Consider the following 17,534-nt stretch of genomic DNA (forward strand, 5'->3'; position numbering starts at 1 on the left):
GAAGTGGGAAATTTTTGCTTTTCTATCCAAATCAGAATAAAACCGGATTTTGAAATCTCAAACTCCTCTGTGAAATGGACGTACCACTGGGTGTTGGAATGGCCTGTTAGAGCCATGAGAAGCCAGGCTGGAATCTGTAGAACAAATACATGAAAGAATGGAAGGTGCTCAGAGTGTGGGGATTTGGCACTGACAGCACATGCACCTTTGTCTGCTGAGGGAAAAGAAATACGTGCACTGCACAGCTAGGGCAGGCAGCATGTGGATTCTAGGAAAGTCCTGGATCCCAAACATGTACAAGTTCGGCTGAGAGCAAGGAGTACATGACAACATGAGGATTGCTGAGGACAGAGAGAGGTGGCCTCCATTGCATCATGTTTTCTCCACTCTGCAGCATCCAAAGAGTGACTTATGAGGTTGTGATCTACTGGACATGGTGGTGATTCATGCAGGTGGAAATGATCTGGGTTTTTTCCCTAGCATGCACCTCACACAATGGGTGAGAGCAGATTTGGACAGCATCAGAGATTTGTGTCCAGGGCTGTGATAGTTTTCTCTGATTTGGCTGAGCATCTGAATAATTACTACTGCGACAATATGAAACCATGACAAAACGCTGGATGAACATTAATTGGAAAATTGTAGGAAAATTTATTCAGCTGTAGGGGGCCCAGTGGGCAGCATCAACCTCTCCACATCAACCAGTGTCACCATCAGGCTGAGACCCAGGGCCTGAACTGCCTCCTTTTTCCTGAGTTTGAAAGGTGCCCTCCGCAGACCAGCTGAGGAGGAGGAGCCAAATGACCTCACCATCTCCCTGGCTGTATCCTGAGCAGCTCGTGAAGTGTGAACAAAGGTGTTTCCTATTCCTCCCTCCCTGGCATGACAGCTACAAGTTCACCTTGCTCCTCTTGACTCCTCTCTGTCTCTCCCTTTTAGCCTTCTGCCTAATACGTGCCTGGCTGAGTCACTAGGACAAATCTAGCCTTGCAACACTCTGCTGCGAGCAGTTTAGCCAGCTACCCGCCATACCGAGCGGCCGGGTCTTAATAAAAACTTTACCAGCACAGACTGGCCAGAGGAAAACAATAAGCTTTAGCCACACATTTTCCAAGTGGGGTCAGTGCATGGGAGTGCTTAACTGGCTCATGTGCCGTGTGCTTGTGCCCATAATCTTCCAGCAACTGACCCACAGCCATCAGACAGAAGCTGCATTTTCCTCTCCTTTTGCTTCTCGTTTCTCACTCCTGCTCTGTGTGTGTTTGTCTTAAAGTGAAGCAGGACTGGATTTACCAGCTGAACTGAAGAACTGAGAGCCAGCACCTGAAACTGATCCTCTTGCCTTCTCAGCATTATCCGTTGCCTTCCTTACTAGCAAATCAGACCTTTCCCAAGTCCAAATAGCCTGTACTGTGCATTGCTGCAGATGTTGACAGGAGATGCTACAATTTCTGCCTGCGCCAGTGTGACTCAGTTTGTAGGTGCCCCTGATCCTTCCCCTGAAGAGCGCCAGGGAGGAAAATTCCCAGGGATGCCTGGCTAAGGTATGTGAAGCATCGCAGCTCACCTCCCGCCTCCACCACACCTCAGCGGAAAGGGGAGCTGGTCTGGCAGAGCCTCCTGCTCAGCAGACGAAGCCCACGCTCCCTTTGTGGCTAGCACCATCTCTGAATAATTCCCACATAGCTCCACAAGCTGTCTGTTCCCTCCCTCAAAGCTGCTCTCTCTGGGACCGGCCATTCGTCTGGCAGGTCAGAGATGCAGCATTTTCTAACTGGCTCAGGGTAACACAGACACAGTCGCCCTTCCTCTCTCTCTGTGTGTGTTTTTAAACAGGGCACCTTTTATTTTGCTCCAAGAGGGGCAGGCACAGATGGAGGGCCTGTGAGATGAAGTCTGGGTTGTTCCCACCTAATCCCGGCCTTTCAGGGGAGCAGTTGTGGTGTCCTGGGTGAAAACACCTTTCTATGGCTGGTAGCAGATGTTGGTTCTGCTCCTGGCTGCGTGTGTGACTTCTGGGTTATTTCTGTCACATGAGCCTTGAAGCCGTGCCACACATTTCATTAAATCCCTGGGGAGGCCAGTTGGGTTCTTTCTTGGGCCCAGCAGGGACTGACTTGTGTGGGTGGTGTATGTGTCTGTGCAGTGTGTCTATCTGGGACTGGCTGAGGGGTCAATCTCAGGAGAATTTTCAACCCTTTGTTATTGTGGGCTGGTTCAAGGGGGATTCTGCTGAGCAAAGGAAATATAAGGAAATGCCAATATGTGATTGTGAATTCTTCAGGGTTCCAGCTCCCCTGAGCTTTGCTGAGCTCTGCGGTTCTCCCCACGGAGATGTGGGAGGCCTCTGGGCACAACAGGAGTTGGACTTTTGCAGACTATGCTCAGTTCAGTTATTTAACTAGTGGAAGCCGGGAATGTTCCAAAAATGGGGGGAAAGTCAGCACGTGGAGCTCCCTTCCAGAGGGCACTTGCCTTTCACAGCACAGACAACTCTTCTGTGTACTCCAGGAAGAAAACCTGTTTCTTCTGTGAAGTTCCCCGGAGGAGATAGAGAGATGGCTGGATGCCTCCTTGAGCTGCTTTCTAGCTGCCAGCTGAGAAACTTTGCATTCATTTTTGGAGATATGTCACAAGTGACATGGCTCTCAGTTTAATGGGTTTTGTGTTTGGTGTATTCTAGATTTTGAATGGGACCTTTTATATCTCTGGTACTAGAAGAGATTTCGAGCAGGACCGTTTAGATTTTAGGCAAACTGTGAACCTCAGACACCTTACGAGATCTGCCTAGAGATACTGTCAGAAAATTTTTCTTTGGCAGTAACAAGATTATTTGGCCCCATGTCTACAATAACTGGTTCTGGAACTGAAATAATCCACCACATTCAGTTCCTGATGTATCTCCTGGCCTCCTACCCCTGGTTCCTGCCATTCCTTAACTCATTATAAATAGACTGTTCAACAGAGAACTGAAGGAGAGACAATGAGACTCAGAAATACCCAATGGCAAAGCTGAGGCAGAAACAAGTTTATTTGTAATCATGCCAGAGGCTCCATTCGGGCCCCAGTATAAGGTGTGCAGGGATCTGGAGAGTCCAGGACACAGGGATCTGGGTCAGCGCTGTCTTCGGGATGCCCTCGGCCTATCCATGAAGCAGAGAGTTATGCTGGAAAAATAAAAAGTGATCAGATGCACCATGAGAAAATCTTGCGCTGTACAAACTGAGCTGCCCTTGGCCAGGCTTTGCAGAAAACCAGAAGGGCCCAGCTACAGGCCTGGCTTGGGTTCAAGGCTCTCCTCGGCTCTGTGCTGCACAGGACTGTGTCTTGTATAAGGATGAGCACATTCTCAGTGCAACCCATTAGGGGCAGCCATACTCTGTAATGTCCATGGCAGGTGACAGCCTAGGCGCTGGGCCTAGTGGGAGGGATAGCTCAGTGGTTTGAGCATTGGCCTGCTAAAACCCATGGGTGTGAGTTCAATCCTTGAGGAAGCCATTTAGGGATCTGGGCAAAAATTGTGGATTGGTTCTGCTTTGAGCAGGGGGTTGGACTAGATACCTCCTGAGGTCCCTTCCAACCCTCATATTCTGTGACCTGATTATGTGTGTGCTGGAGAGCTGAGCTTATAACGAATGAGCCCTGCTCACAAGCCAAGTCTGCTGCATGCGTCCTCAGGATCCCGCTATTACAGAATTCACAGTGGGAGAGGATCTTCTCCCTTCCCCTCCTGGCAGGGCCCCCCAATCCCCGCTCTCATGCTTGTCCCCTCCTCCTTGTTTCTCCATTACCAGCTCTGCTACCTCCTCCCAGCTGGCTGCTATATGGAGTCAGTGCACAAAGAGTGTGTCTAAGAGGACTGAGAGGCCATTGGATTTGAAATCTACTCAGGTTTAGCATCAGCTTGTCCCCAGCGTGACGAGTGCTGGGGAAGCCGGGAAGCCAGGACCCAAGTCCCTCACAGCTAAAGCAGCATGTTCTGACCCTGGGCATGAGCTCTGGTCAGTGCAGTGCTCTGTGTCTGCAGCCCAGAGCTGTAGTTCCCTTTCCATGGGCAGGCGCTCCCCTGTGATCAGTAACACTCCTCCTTACTCCATCAGACTCTGATAAAACAACCTGGCCTTTGTTCTGGCCTCCACTGAAGGCTGTGTGTGCCAGGTCTGTGGGTGTATAGGGGCCACAAGCCCAGTGCTCTCCCCACTGGGCAATTTCTCCTCTGATACAGGGCCTGTGGAATGGCTTATGCAGCCTTCTTTGCAGCTGCTGGCCTAAGTGCGGCTGGAGAAGGGACAGGGAGAGGGACAGCCACACACAGATGGCTCGTTACAGGCATGTCTAGCATATGCTGGGTCCACTCCTCTGCCTTTAGAATCCAGGAGGGACTAAGGTGGCAGAGACCCACCCCCCCTCCATCCTCCTCATCTGATGAGCTGTGCTGAGCTCAAATGGAGCCCAGAATAGGGGCCCTGAGTGCTGAGCAGTTCAGTGACAATGGACCTGCCACCTGGAGATGACGGGAATGGAGAAAGAAGAGGCCAGGCAGGACTGGAGTCAGCCCCCTGAACACATTTAACTCCACCCTCCAATGAGTTATTTAATTCTACACCACTCATGAACTCCCATTGCAGTGACAGAGACACAGCTACATCCTTATGAGGTTGAAACTATCATCACAGGGGTTGGGTCTGTCCAACTGCACCCTCTGCTGCACTGGGAGGAGCTTCCAACTGCTGTTCATAACCCCACCCAACCTAGACAGCTCCTCTCATTCAGTGTCTGTGTCAAGGTTCCTTCCACACTCTGAATTCTAGGGTACAGATGTGGGGACCTGCATGAAAACCTCCTAAGCTTACTTTCACCAGCTTAGGTTAAAACTTCCCCAAGGTACAAATTAATTTTACCCTTTGCCCTTGGAATTTCCACTGCCACCACCAAACTTTAACTGGGTTTACTGGGAAATGTAGTTTGGACACGTCTTTTCCCCCCAGAATCCTCCCAACCCTTGCACCCCACTTCCTGGGGAAGATTTGGTAAAAATCCTCACCAATTTGCATAGGTGACCACAGACCCAAACCCTTGGATCTGAGAACAATGAAAAAGCATTCAGTTTTCTTACAAGAAGACTTTTAATAGAAATAGAAGTAAAGGAATCACCTCTGTAAAATCAGGATGGTAGATACCTTACAGGGTAATTAGATTCAAAACATAGAGAATCCCTCTAGGCAAAACCTTAAGTTACAAAAAAGACACACAGACAGGAATAGTCATTCTATTCAGCACAGTTCTTTTCTCAGCCATTTAAAGAAATCATAATGTAACACATACCTAGCTAGATTACTTACTAAAAGTTTTAAGACTCCATTCCTGTTCTATCCCCGGCAAAAGCAGCATGCAGACAGACACAGGCCCCTTGTTTCTCTCCCTCCTCCCAGCTTTTGAAAGTATCTTGTCTCCTCATTGGTCATTTTGGTCATGTGCCAGCGAGGTTACCTTTAGCTTCTTAACCCTTTACAGGTGAGAGGATTTTTCCTCTGGCAAGAGGGATTTTAAAGGGGTTTACCCTTCCCTTTATTTCTCTGACAGTCTGGTTCTCACCAAGGCCTCTGGATGGGGTGACCAGCTGTCACCTAGACTGGTGGAATTCTTACTCAGGGCTTCACAGGGATTTTTCTGTTCACTGAACTCCCTAAAGGCACCCACCTAAGATGGCTCTGAATCCTGGAGACAACTCCTGGTTCATCGGGGGGCGAGGGGAAGGGTCTTAATAAAAACTTCACCAGCACAGACTGGCCGGAGGAAAACAGTAAGCTTTAGCCACACATTTTCCAAGTGGGGTCAGCGCATGGGAATGGTTAACTGGCTCATGTGCCATGATCTTCCAGCAACTGACCCACAGCCATCAGACAGAAGCTGCATTTTCCTGCCCTTTTGTTTCTCTTTTCTCACTCCTGCTCTGTGTGTGTTTCTTAAGGTAGGGTTACCAGATAGCAACCGTCAAAAAACAGGACAGGGATTGGGGGGTAATAGGCGCCTATACAAGAAAAAGTCCCAAAAAACAGGACTGTCCCTTTAAAAATGGGACATCTGATCACCCTATCTTAAGTTGAAGCAGGACTGGATTTACCAGCTGAACCAAAGAGCCAGGAGCCACCACCTGAACCTGATCCTGGTGCATCGGGGGGCTCCATCTAGAGGGTGAAGAGCCCTGTCAAGGTTCCTCCCAGACTCTGAACTCTAGGGTACAGATGTGGGGACCTGCATGAAAACCTCGTAAGCTTACTTTTACCAGCTAAGGTTAAAACTTCCCCAAGGTACAAATTAATTTTATCCTTTGCCCTTGGAATATCCACTGCCACCACCAAACTCTAACTGGGTTTGGACACGTCTTTCCCCCCAAAATCCTCCCAACCCTTGCACCCCACTTCCTGGGAAAGGTTTGGTAAAAATCCTCACCAATTTGCATAGGTGACCACAGACCCAAACCCTTGGATCTGAGAACAATGAAAAAGCATTCAGTTTTCTTACAAGAAGACTTTTAATAGAAATAGAAGTAAAGGAATCACCTCTGTAAAATCAGGATGGTAGATACCTTACAGGGTAATTAGATTCAAAACATAGAGAATCCCTCTAGGCAAAACCTTAAGTTTCAAAAAAGACACACAGACAGGAATAGTCATTCTATTCAGCACAGTTCTTTTCTCAGCCATTTAAAGAAATCATAATGTAACACATACCTAGCTAGATTACTTACTAAAAATTCTAAGACTCCATTCCTGTTCTATCCCCGGCAAAAGCAGCATACAGATCGCTACAGACCCTTTGTTTCTCTCCCTCCTCCCAGCTTTTGAAAGTATCTTGTCTCCTCATTGGTCATTTTGGTCAGGTGCCAGCAAGGTTACCTTTAGCTTCTTAACCCTTTACAGGTGAGAGGATTTTTCCTCTGGCCAGGAGGGATTTTAAAGGGGTTTACCCTTCCCTTTATATTTATGACAAGCCCCAAGAGGAGGAGGATGCCCACTGACTTCATGGTACTGTCGGAGAGCTGGGTCTGAATGCCCCAAGCTGAGCCAACTGGGATTTAAATGCTCCCAGGGGTGGGGCTGGGTGGAGGTGCTTGGGGGCCTGCCAGCATTCTGCCCTTTCCCTGTTCATTTCACAATCAGGTTCACGTGTCTGTCCCAACCATTCTTGGGCAAGAAAGAAAAAAAAAAAAGCCCTGCCGTGCTGCAAGGGGAGATTTTACATTATTCAACAACAGCCTGGGACATCCTGTGGTTCAGATGGTCCCTCTGCTGGGCAGTTTCCAACTTTCCACCCCTTTCTAGACTCTTTTCTATCTTTATCCCCAGCCATCCACAAGCTTCCCCTTCCCCAGGCTAAGATCAGAAAGGCCCAGAAACCCAGATCTTCCTGTCGTTCCCGAGCCGCAGTTGTGGAAATGATTTCCTGCAGAAAGCGATGACCGTGGCTTGGGGGTCCTGGCCACAGGCAGGAGGTGTCAGTTCTTCTCCTGGTGACCCCTTTGACCTGTCGGTGAAGCAGGAACTTAGCCTGGGAAAGGGAAAAATGGTCAGACACACAGAGGAAAATGCTACTCTGCGCACACCCCATGTAGCCACTGCCTCCACTACAGCCCCCAACTGGCCTGATTTACAGTGGTTTTGTACAACAAGCTGTCCAGGACAGGCACTGCCTTTGTCTTGTGCAGGGCAGAGTACAGCATTGGCTACTGACAAGGAATAGTAGATAATGACTGGTCATCTATAAAATACCACAAGACCCTGGTATATGCTTTGGTATCTAAAAGGAGCAGCCCACCAGGCTGATTGCCCTGGCGCTGGGCGCCAGTCCCTATCACAGAGAATTTGGAAATTTTTGCTTTTCAATCCAAATTGAAATGAAACCAGATTTTGAAATAGCGAAGTCCTCTGTGACATGGACGTACCACTGGCTGTCGGAATGGCCCATTAGAGCCATGAGAAGCCAGGCTGGAAACTAAAGAATAAATACATTAAATTCTGTAAAGTGCTCAGATTATTGTGGCACAGCATCACCAGTATAGTTATGGTTGCATCTCAACTGCTGCTTAAAGGCCGACCTTTCTTAGTCTTCTAATATCGCCATGCTTAGTCAGATTCCTTTGCAATTCGGGGTGCCTCAAAGTAGGGTTAGTGACCCATTTAAGATAGGAATTGTGGTAATATATGCCCTGAAAAAAACAGCCAGTTTCCAAAAAGTTGCTATGTGGTGGTGTTTTTTGTGCAGCCCTGGAGATCAAAATGTTGTTGAGAGGCAGGTCAAAATGGTCTCAGTCTGTGGAGTTTTACCCAAGGGAATGCATGCATGGCACCCACTGCATCTTTGGTGGACCCAAACTGAGAACGGTATTGAAGAACAGTATTTTTACAGTGCACAAGTGCCCAGTACAGAAAAACAGCTAGAGGTTTTCCATGCCTGCCATTTTATATGCTTTAAAGTGGGATACTTGTAAGTGCTCTATTATCCAAATGGTTACTCAGATTGGTCTGAAAATTTTCATGTCTCATGGAGGCGCAGGACCGCTTTAGTGACTCAAACTTGGGGTCATTTGACTTCGCGGTTCCTGAGACACAGGCTTCCCAAATACAGTTTCCTTCTGCTACGTCATACTGTTAAACAGGGAGGTACTAATGACCGGACGAATCACTAACCTCATTGAGATTCATGGCTGTGAACTCAACCTTCAACTAACATTACAAAACCCCCACATAAGGCAAAGCGAGTTTTGCATTGAGTGGCTGGAGATTACTATAATTTGTAAGTCATGGGTGGCAATTTTATTTTGATTTCGGGGAGGGGTTGCCCTTTTGGGAGGGTCTGAGGACCTCTCCCTGCCCTCTGGGCAAGCTAGGATCTAGGGAAGTCCTGTCTGGTGGATGAGGAGCTGAGAACTGGAAGGAGAGAATGGTGAAAAACACATCAGACAGAGGAAGGGAGGGATTTTCTTACCCTGGGATGACATTTACAGCAGAGAAAAATGCTTTCTACTTCTGCTGGAGAGGGCCCTAATGTCTGAGACACCTCCTGCTCATTCAACTGGAGCCTGGGAGCCCCAGTCTGGCGCTAACGGCCCTGGAAGTCCAGGAAACCCAGTCTGGCAAACTGACAGGAGCCTCTGAGGTTGGAGCTGGGGTCCCTGTGTCTGGAACCAATGCGATAAAGATGATCATATGCCTAAGATCAGCTCTCTAGGAAACATACTAAGGAGGGCTAATTTCATAATCTCACAGCCTGGGGTCTGGGAGTTACCTTGGTACTAGACCTGCCCACCCCCCAGTGGATAGGGTAGGATGGAAGTGATAATAAAAACAATTAAAGCTATACTGTAATGCAACTTGGGGAAAACAAGATTTAAAAGCATTTGAAATAGGCTTTGTAACAAGCTTGAGGCCTAACTGGGCCTAATAGTTAGTGTAAGGCTAAATAGTTAGTTTAAGTGCTTGACGTAGGGTCAGAAGATTTAGCAACATGTATCTTGTAATAAACACATAAACTGCAAAATAACAGATTGATCTTAAAATAACAGATCTTTAGGGGCTTTTTGGTTCATGCAACCATGGAATGAAACCACATTCACATATCCAGACCATGGGGAAATGTATTGACGTAGTAGTTTACGTAAACTGTTGGAACCCTAATTATGGCCAACCCAGAATAAGAAACGTGGGCAAGAGGTGAGACCTAATCAAATATGGATCTGGATATAAAGAAACATGGTTATAAAATATTGTCAAACCAACCCCCAGTTGGGACATTGGGATGACAGGATGGTGGAAACCTTATTGTCAATCCCATTGTGGGCCTGCTCCACTTTCTGTTCTTTCCATCTGCATTTCTATGGCCTCCCAGGTTGTGAATATGTGCAGTGTAGGAGGTTGCTTTGCTCCACTTATTTTTTTGTTCTTATATTTCTTATTTTTCAACTATTTGTTTTTATTTGGGCACTGAATAAAGTCCTTGTGCCTCTCTGTACGTAACTCACCAGTAGCTACCTGAGCAAAGAACCTGTTAATAGTGACTTGTGCCTTTTGCACCCTCAATTAATCAAAGACCATGCTCACAAGTGCGCGCTGGGTCAAGAGATGGCGGGATGTGTCCTCACCCCCCACCCCCCATAAACAGCCCCGGCCTCTAGCTCATTCCGATGTGCAGTATCCATAATGCATGTCTGTTCTTGTCCCAGTAGCCACTGCGGGTAGGGAGGGCAGCCCAGCAAGGCAAGAGACTGTGAGGATCTGTTGTGAAGTTGGGTTGACCCATTCTGAGCAGGGTTTCTGTGCTGGGGGGGGCATACGTCACATTTTGGGGGTTCCCACCATCAGTGCCTGAATAGCAAAGGGGAGGCAGGGTCCCCTGAGCAGAGTCAGGACTCATTTGCTTCTACTTGGGGGTCCAAACTGGAGTCTGACACAAGTTGTTTTTTGCAGGCTGCCCTGTAAGAGGATCCCCAAACAGTGCAGTCCCTTTTAACTGCCCAACTCCCTTTGTATTTGCAGTTAAATCACACCACATCAGTCCATTTAGTCCATTTTTAGTTCTGCTGTCATGCCCCAAATGCTTTGCTTGTTTGTACAAATGGTAACTTTCACCAGTGTCTCCGTCTCAGGATCCATCAAGGCAAAGATGGTCATATGCCTGAGATCAGCTTTCTACCTGACAGACTGTGGAGGGGCTAATTCAACAAGCCAGTCTCACAGGCTGGGGTTTGGGAGTTAGTTCAGTACTAGCCCCACCCTAAGGCATACGGTAGGCTGGCCAGGACTGGCTCCAGCATGGCTGAGCAGAGGATAGCATAAGAGAATGTGCTATTGCTCTGGATTTCATTAGGCTGTTTACATATTGGACCAGATTTGTCCTTAGTGTAACCCCACTGACGTCCAGCTCTATAAGTCACATCCATTGATGCCTGCAGAGTTGCACTGGGGATGGGCAAGTCCTCAAGCAATGCAGGTGATGCAGGTACAAGGGAGGGTGCTGCCCCTCAGAGAACTCCAGTTGTCATTTCCCTTGCACTGGAGCCTGTGGGTGCACAACTGTGTCTTGTTGCAGAAAACAAGAAAGAGAATGCCATGGACTGATCAGTCCCTTTGTCTGCAGTGCTCTGGGCTGCTTGCCACTGCCACATTCGTGGTAAGCAGACAGGATTCCAGGAGAGCGAGCTGCACACTCATGCTGGTCCCCCTCCTTCCTGGACTCCATTAATAACAGCCCTGTGGGACTGCTGTCGACACGCCTCTGACAGGCAGCCTGGTCTGCGGGGCAGCCTGTGTGGCTAGCAAGGAAACTATTTGTTGTCTTTAAAATGATCAGGGGCCGGGTCTGTGCGGGGGTCTCTTTATCCAAACACGGAGAGGGTAATTCACAGGAGCCCAGAGAAACATGAACCCCGCAGTTCTCAGGAGCAGGAGCCTGCCTGATTTGTGTATTTACTTAACCACGGGCCAGGCTGAAGCGTGCGCTCACCGGGGAACAGGGAGGACAATTCTTCACAACAGCCCTTTCAAAGTGGAAGGTTGGGGACCCTCTGGGCTGGAGTGAATCTGTGTGGTGTGTGCTACAGACTGTTAATCAAAGACGGGGTGACTCCGTGGCAACTTGTGCCTGGTGTGAATACAAGAGACCAGAGGCCTCAAGGTTGGCCCATTTGTCTGAACCAAATTAGCGCAAATTAGCGTCATTACAGGCACCTCCCGAAACAAACACAAATCCAGCCCGCCTCCACAGACTGTAAGATTGACATGTCATAACAAGGGAGAGTCAAAAACAGGCCCAGATGGGCGAGGGGAGAGGAAGAACAAGTCCGATAATGAGATTCCTAGAGCCACAGATTTTAAGACCAGACAGGACCGTTCTGATCATCTGAGTCAGACTTCCTTCATAGCCCAGACCAGAGAACCTCACCCAGTAATTTCTATATCAAGCCCCTGACTTGTTAGCGCTATAGCACTTCTAGACACCCCCCGCGAACTCCCACCTTTCCCCATATGGAGGGGATGGGGGGTGAATGAGGTCACCTTTCTGCCAGCCACACTGATTAATCATTAGGGCTCCAAATCCATCAGCATCTTTGTCACCTGTTGCTCAGCCCACTCGTCAGCGGGGCTGACCGGGCTGAAGTGCCAGCCCTGCTGTGCAATGCTGCCTCAGGGCTCGTTTCACTTACCCAGCGTCCTAAAGGTTTCAAAACATCTTGGGGAGGCCAATCCCTGAAACTTGCTTTGGCCGGATCCTTCTCTCTGGCCTATGCTCCACTCCGCTTGTCTGGCTAGGAGGCCAGGGGCTACATGGGCTGGGGAGATTAAGCCCTTCTTGCATCTGGAGGTGGCTCCTCCAGGTCGGGGTAAGGCATGTTGGCAGAGAAGTGTGGAGAAGCCTGCCAGGCCACTGCCCGTGCCTTTGAGAGAGGACTGTGCTGTCCAGCACTGTGATGGCACATCCGCCCCCTGCTCACTGGCCTCATGTTATTCTTTAAGGCAGCTCAGAGTCAGGCTGTATGTTCTCATCTGATATTTTGCCGGGCTATGGTCCGAATTGGCTTTAATTTACCTAATTTCTCTTTCTACATAGGTGTTTCTAATGTGGCCATCACCCTACTATCGGGGTACCAGCCCAGCGGGTCATGGATGGCTCTGAATTCCCCCTGAACAGCTACATAAAGGGAAATTCCTAGGCAGACCTGGCTGAGGTAAATGATGTACCTCAGTTCACCCCCCTGCCATCCTCCCTACCACAAACACGTCTCTGGCAGAGCCTGCCACCCAGCAAGCCAAGCCCACATTCCCTTTGTGGCTAGCACCATCTCTGAATAACCTCCCGTTAGCTCAACGAGCCATCTGTACCCTCTCTCAAAGCCGCTCTCTCTGGGACAGGCCGCTTGCCTGGCACTTCAGAGATGCAGCATTCTCTAACCAGCTCAGAGCAACATGAACACAGACTGTCTTTTTTGTTTGTTTGTTTGTTTGTATTCAACAGGGCACCTTTTGATTCTGCCCATAGAGGGGACAGGCCTGGGTGAGGGAACAGGCCTGGGTGGAGGGCATATTGATGAAATCAGGGAGGTCTGCAGTCCTTGCCTTAATCCTGACCAATCAGGGGAGCAGTTGTCATATCCTGGGGAATGAATGGCCTATTTGGGATTGAAATACCTATGGGAGTTAGACTCTTCTATGCACTGCCAAAGAGGAGAAATTAATATTTGAATTTGGTGTCAGCTCAGAGATACACAGAGCTACTAATCTGCACAGCTTTGCCTGTGGATTCCTGCTGTGCTGAGCAGTGTTCCCCTGCCCTGAGCTGGGCAGGCAGCTCAGTGTGTGGTGGGAGTCAAGCCCTTAATGGATTAACAGGGACCGTCTGCATGAATGGGAGTTCGAGTTTAATGCCCTGTTCAGTGTTTCGCCTGTGAAAACAAGGATTGTTCTTAGGAGTGGGTAAAAGGTCGATACCTGAACTTCCTTGCAGAGGGCCGTTGCCTTTCACAGGCCCACATTCATCCGCACAGTCAAACAGCCCAATTGTTTAGTTCTTCTGTGGACTCAAGGAAGAAAAACTGGTTTTCTTTCCCCTTAGAAATTCCCTGGAGAAAATAGCAGGATAAATTTTGTGGCTGGTTTCTTCTGAGTGGCTTTGCTCACAGAGTTAGCTCTGTGTGCTTGCATGCACAACACACGCTTGCAGACCTGTTTGACGGTGCTGTTCGTTTAATCTGTTTAGCTTCTGCTGGCTCCCTGATTTCAGCTGAGGTCTTGGCTGTTGTTGGCATTAATCGTTTTAAGCATTTGAGCTGGGCAGACGCACTGGCCCTGATTCTTGGGTACAGCTGAGCTCTGTTCAGCATGGAAGCAAAAGTGCCTATATGCCATCCTTGCTTTCCCCTGATTCCCAGGGATGCTGGGGACAGGTTCAGCCCCTGACACAAGTTAGAGCAGCCTCAAAGCTGCCCTAATGAATGCTGGCTGCAGCAACCCCCAAAGGTCTGCTATGACAGCCAGTGGGTCCTCTGCACAGGGGGCATTTCTCAGCTGCCCATTTAGGGCAGCTTTCCAGCTCCTTTGTGGCACTCCGTAGGTGCCAAGGGGCCCAATTTCTCTCCCTTTCTAGTTTCTATGCTTCAAGACACTAAGTAGATCATAGCATTGCAAAATCACATTTAAACACTTCAAGAGTAAATTACAAGGAGCTGTGTGTGTGTCAGATTTCCCAGCTGGCATGGAAGAATGGGCAGGGTTCCTTCTTCCATCATCAGGATCTTTATTGTTTTAGTTTTCTCCATCTCTAGTCTTATGTGAAAAGCTGTAACCTTAAATTCAGGTTACTCCTGCAACAAATGATCCCAAAAGTTCCACATCAGGCAAGACCACAATCCGTTCATGTCGTTAACACCTTCCTGGGCAGGTCCAAGAAGGGAGGAAAAACTTTCCAGTACATAAAATTGGTCTCCGAACAACCTGCCAGAATTGCTCAAATCTGTGCAACACTCTGCAGTGACAAATCCTGAGCAATCAGAAAGTCATCCGTTGCCCTTGTCAGAATAGCAGGGAAACCCAAACAAGGCTCCAAATGAAAAAGCCCTTCACTGTATCACCACACAAATAAGTTCCATCTTTGGATTTATGTCTTTTAATTATCCTATTTTAGTGATCAAGTCTTCAGGGTATTGGGCAGGATTTTGAAAAATGGGTGCCTATAGGTAGGCTCCCTGTACATCCAGAGTTACACACCTTAGTCAGTGGTCTGGTTTTCAAAAGTGGCAGACAACAGGAGCTGCGGGGTGCTCAGCATTTTTAAAAACCAGGTCACTTATTTAGGTACCTGACTATAGGCTTATGATTCTAAGCAGACGAAGGATGGTCCAGTGGTTAGAATATACACCTGCCTTTGAGACCTAGTCTGCCTCACAGTTCCTGTGTGACCTTAGACACATCACTTTGGACCAGATTTTTAAATGTATTTAGGTGCCTATTTCCCACAGACTCTAAAAATCTGGCCCTTTAGCGGGGCCGGATTAAGGTTATGAGTCGCCTAAGGCTAGTGGGAGGGAAGGGTCTAAGTATGAATTACGTGTTGCAAAAACAATTATGAAGTCATCAAACATTTCTCTACATACTTATTTACATATTATTTATTTATGTAAAATTAACAAGTTTATTCTACTCTCACTACACTCCATTCTTCAGATACTTCTGAGGAAGAGGTAGTATGAGGGATGCTATGCTGTCCTTCTCTTAGGCCTCCTTCCTCCCAGGTACTGGGGGGCTCATCTGTAGGAGGATGAACTCTGCAACATCCCCCATCCTGCTCACCTCTTTCAACCTTGTGCTTCTACCCTCAGCTCTCCATTTGGCACGGGGCAAAGCCAAGCCCTGCAGGTGTTTCCCACAAGCTTATGGACTCTACACCACACACCCTATCTCACTCTGACTGCAGTCTGGGAAGCAGCCAACTTTTATTATGGAAAAGAAAACCACTCAGGTGTAAAATCCACTGAAGTAATAGTGAGAAAATTACATGGGGTGGCGTTGTATTTTAGGCTGTCTTGCTCTGAAACCTGCCTCCCAGTGTTGCACTGGCTGAGGACAATGAATTACTGTTTTCACATTGAACCCAAATATTATTTGTGGGATGATACCCAGTTCGTGTAGTTAATCTCCCGTGATTCACCACATCAGGCCATTCTGTCACCAAGCTCTTCCACAATTAGAATCATAGACTAGAATCATAGGACTGGAAGGGACCTCGAGAAGTCATCTAGTCTGGTCCCCTGCACTCATGGCAGGACTAAGTATTATCTATTCTAGAATGTGTGATCAGCAGCTCTGACCTGAGGTTTCTTAAGCATGAGTTCTGTGTGCACCAGCCCCCTACGGTTTGCATTTGTTTGTTTTAAGCTTTCTGTAAGAAAAAGGTAACAGCTAGAAATGACACAGATCTTTAGTTGGTTGCCCAGTCATGAGATTTAGCCCATCTGTACTATGTTAGCTTTTCAAAATCACTGTACAAACATTAAACAAACTTAATCTAAAGCTTTTCAGCTTTTGAATGAACAGGAGTTGACAAAACAGAGTTATTCCCTGTTGTGTTCTCTCCCCCCCCCCTCCCCGAATAAAAAGACTTCATTGAAAATCAGCATCTTAAAAGAACCATTAAGGATCTTTCAAAAGAACAGTCCAACCAAGGCTGCTGTTGTGACATACTTGTTACATCAGATCAGGTGTTTGTTTAAGGCTGGTGTAGCGAGAAGGGAGAGCAGGGGTGGAGTTGGGGCAGGGGGCCAGGAAAAGTTGGCGCCTATGGCTGGGGGGGGACAATGCCTGCTCTAACTACACCCACAGCTGGCACGGGTTCCAGTGGTAACTGGATTTGTAGTGTCCGGTCACCAGCGTTAACCGGATCCCTGGCAGTGTGTTCCTGCAGCACGGGGTGACGCAGCAGGCTACCGGCTGAGCTCCTTCCAAGCCACGCGGGACTGCTTTGCCTTTCCTGCTGGCAGGAGCGCTCCAGCAGGGCTGTGTGAGCAAGCTCGCTCCCCTTCACCCAGCCCCAGCCACGGCTCCTGCCTGACCAGTAGGGCCTAAAAAATAGGAGGGCCTAAGGCTATAGCCTTATTAGCCTATGGGTTAATCCAGCCCTGCCCTTTAGCCTCTCTGTGCCTCAGTTTCTCCTGGTGATAGTAGTACTTTCCTACCTCTCAGCGTTGTTGCGTGGATCACTACATTTGTGAAGTGATCACTTACTATGGTAATGGGATTCTGCTGGACTCTGATTGAGATGGGGGACAGTATGATACATAGGGGTGTACACAGATGGGTGCATATGGCCTGATAATTGGTCACATAGTTGCCTTGTGGTATTCTGAATGCCTGAAGAGTTAGCTGCTCCAGGACAGCGGAAGCTAAACCACCCCTTGCTCGAGAGCTCAGCACCAGGAAGGAGGAGCTGCCTGGGGGGAGGGGTGCAGGGAGAGCAGCACCTGAGGGGCCCAGCGCACCTGGCCAGGGAGTGGTTGATGTGCTGCTGCGTGAACAAGCGGCATCTTCCTCTGTGTAGCAATACTGCTCTGTGACCTTGGAGAATGTAGTGAACCTCAGATGTAGTGAACCTCGGAGCCCGGGTCTACTGGAGGAGGTGAAGACTGTGGAGGTGAGAGTTTTAGTAGGGAGTCTCCTTCCCGGAGAGATCTGAGGACAGTAGTATGTACACTGGCCTGAGGCCTGATTGGTGTGGAGTCTCTCCTCCGTGGCAGCAGTTTGTGAAGCTTAAATAAAACTTTTACGTTGAGAGTTGGTTGGCATTGATTGATTTGGAGAGGAACTCACCCTCTCCCCTTTATAGGGAGTTGCACTATCACAGCAATTATTGCTTAGGAGTGAACAAGCTGGAGTGATCTGGGAAGGAGCCCTTTCTCCCACTCTTCTGGGAACAGTGGGATGGCCCTGATTTGAAGGTTGAGAACTTTATTCCACCCTCCCCTCAGTTATGGGAGGTCCAAGTCTTTG

At 48.4% G+C, this 17,534-nt stretch overlaps 1 long non-coding RNA gene across 1 annotated transcript; it reads right to left on the minus strand.

The window, feature by feature from the left end:
• Positions 1 to 3,013: 3,013 nt before the first annotated feature.
• LOC122462779 lies at positions 3,014 to 6,807 on the minus strand. The gene is made up of 2 exons (XR_006285533.1): positions 6,752 to 6,807; positions 3,014 to 3,167 (listed from the first exon to the last, which is right to left on the minus strand). It is a non-coding gene; the product is annotated as an uncharacterized LOC122462779 (long non-coding RNA).
• Between the last annotated feature and the right edge of the window lie 10,727 nt (positions 6,808 to 17,534).

The sequence above is a fragment of the Chelonia mydas genome, chromosome 13, assembly GCF_015237465.2.
Source record: "Chelonia mydas isolate rCheMyd1 chromosome 13, rCheMyd1.pri.v2, whole genome shotgun sequence".
NCBI classification, from domain to species: domain Eukaryota; kingdom Metazoa; phylum Chordata; order Testudines; family Cheloniidae; genus Chelonia; species Chelonia mydas.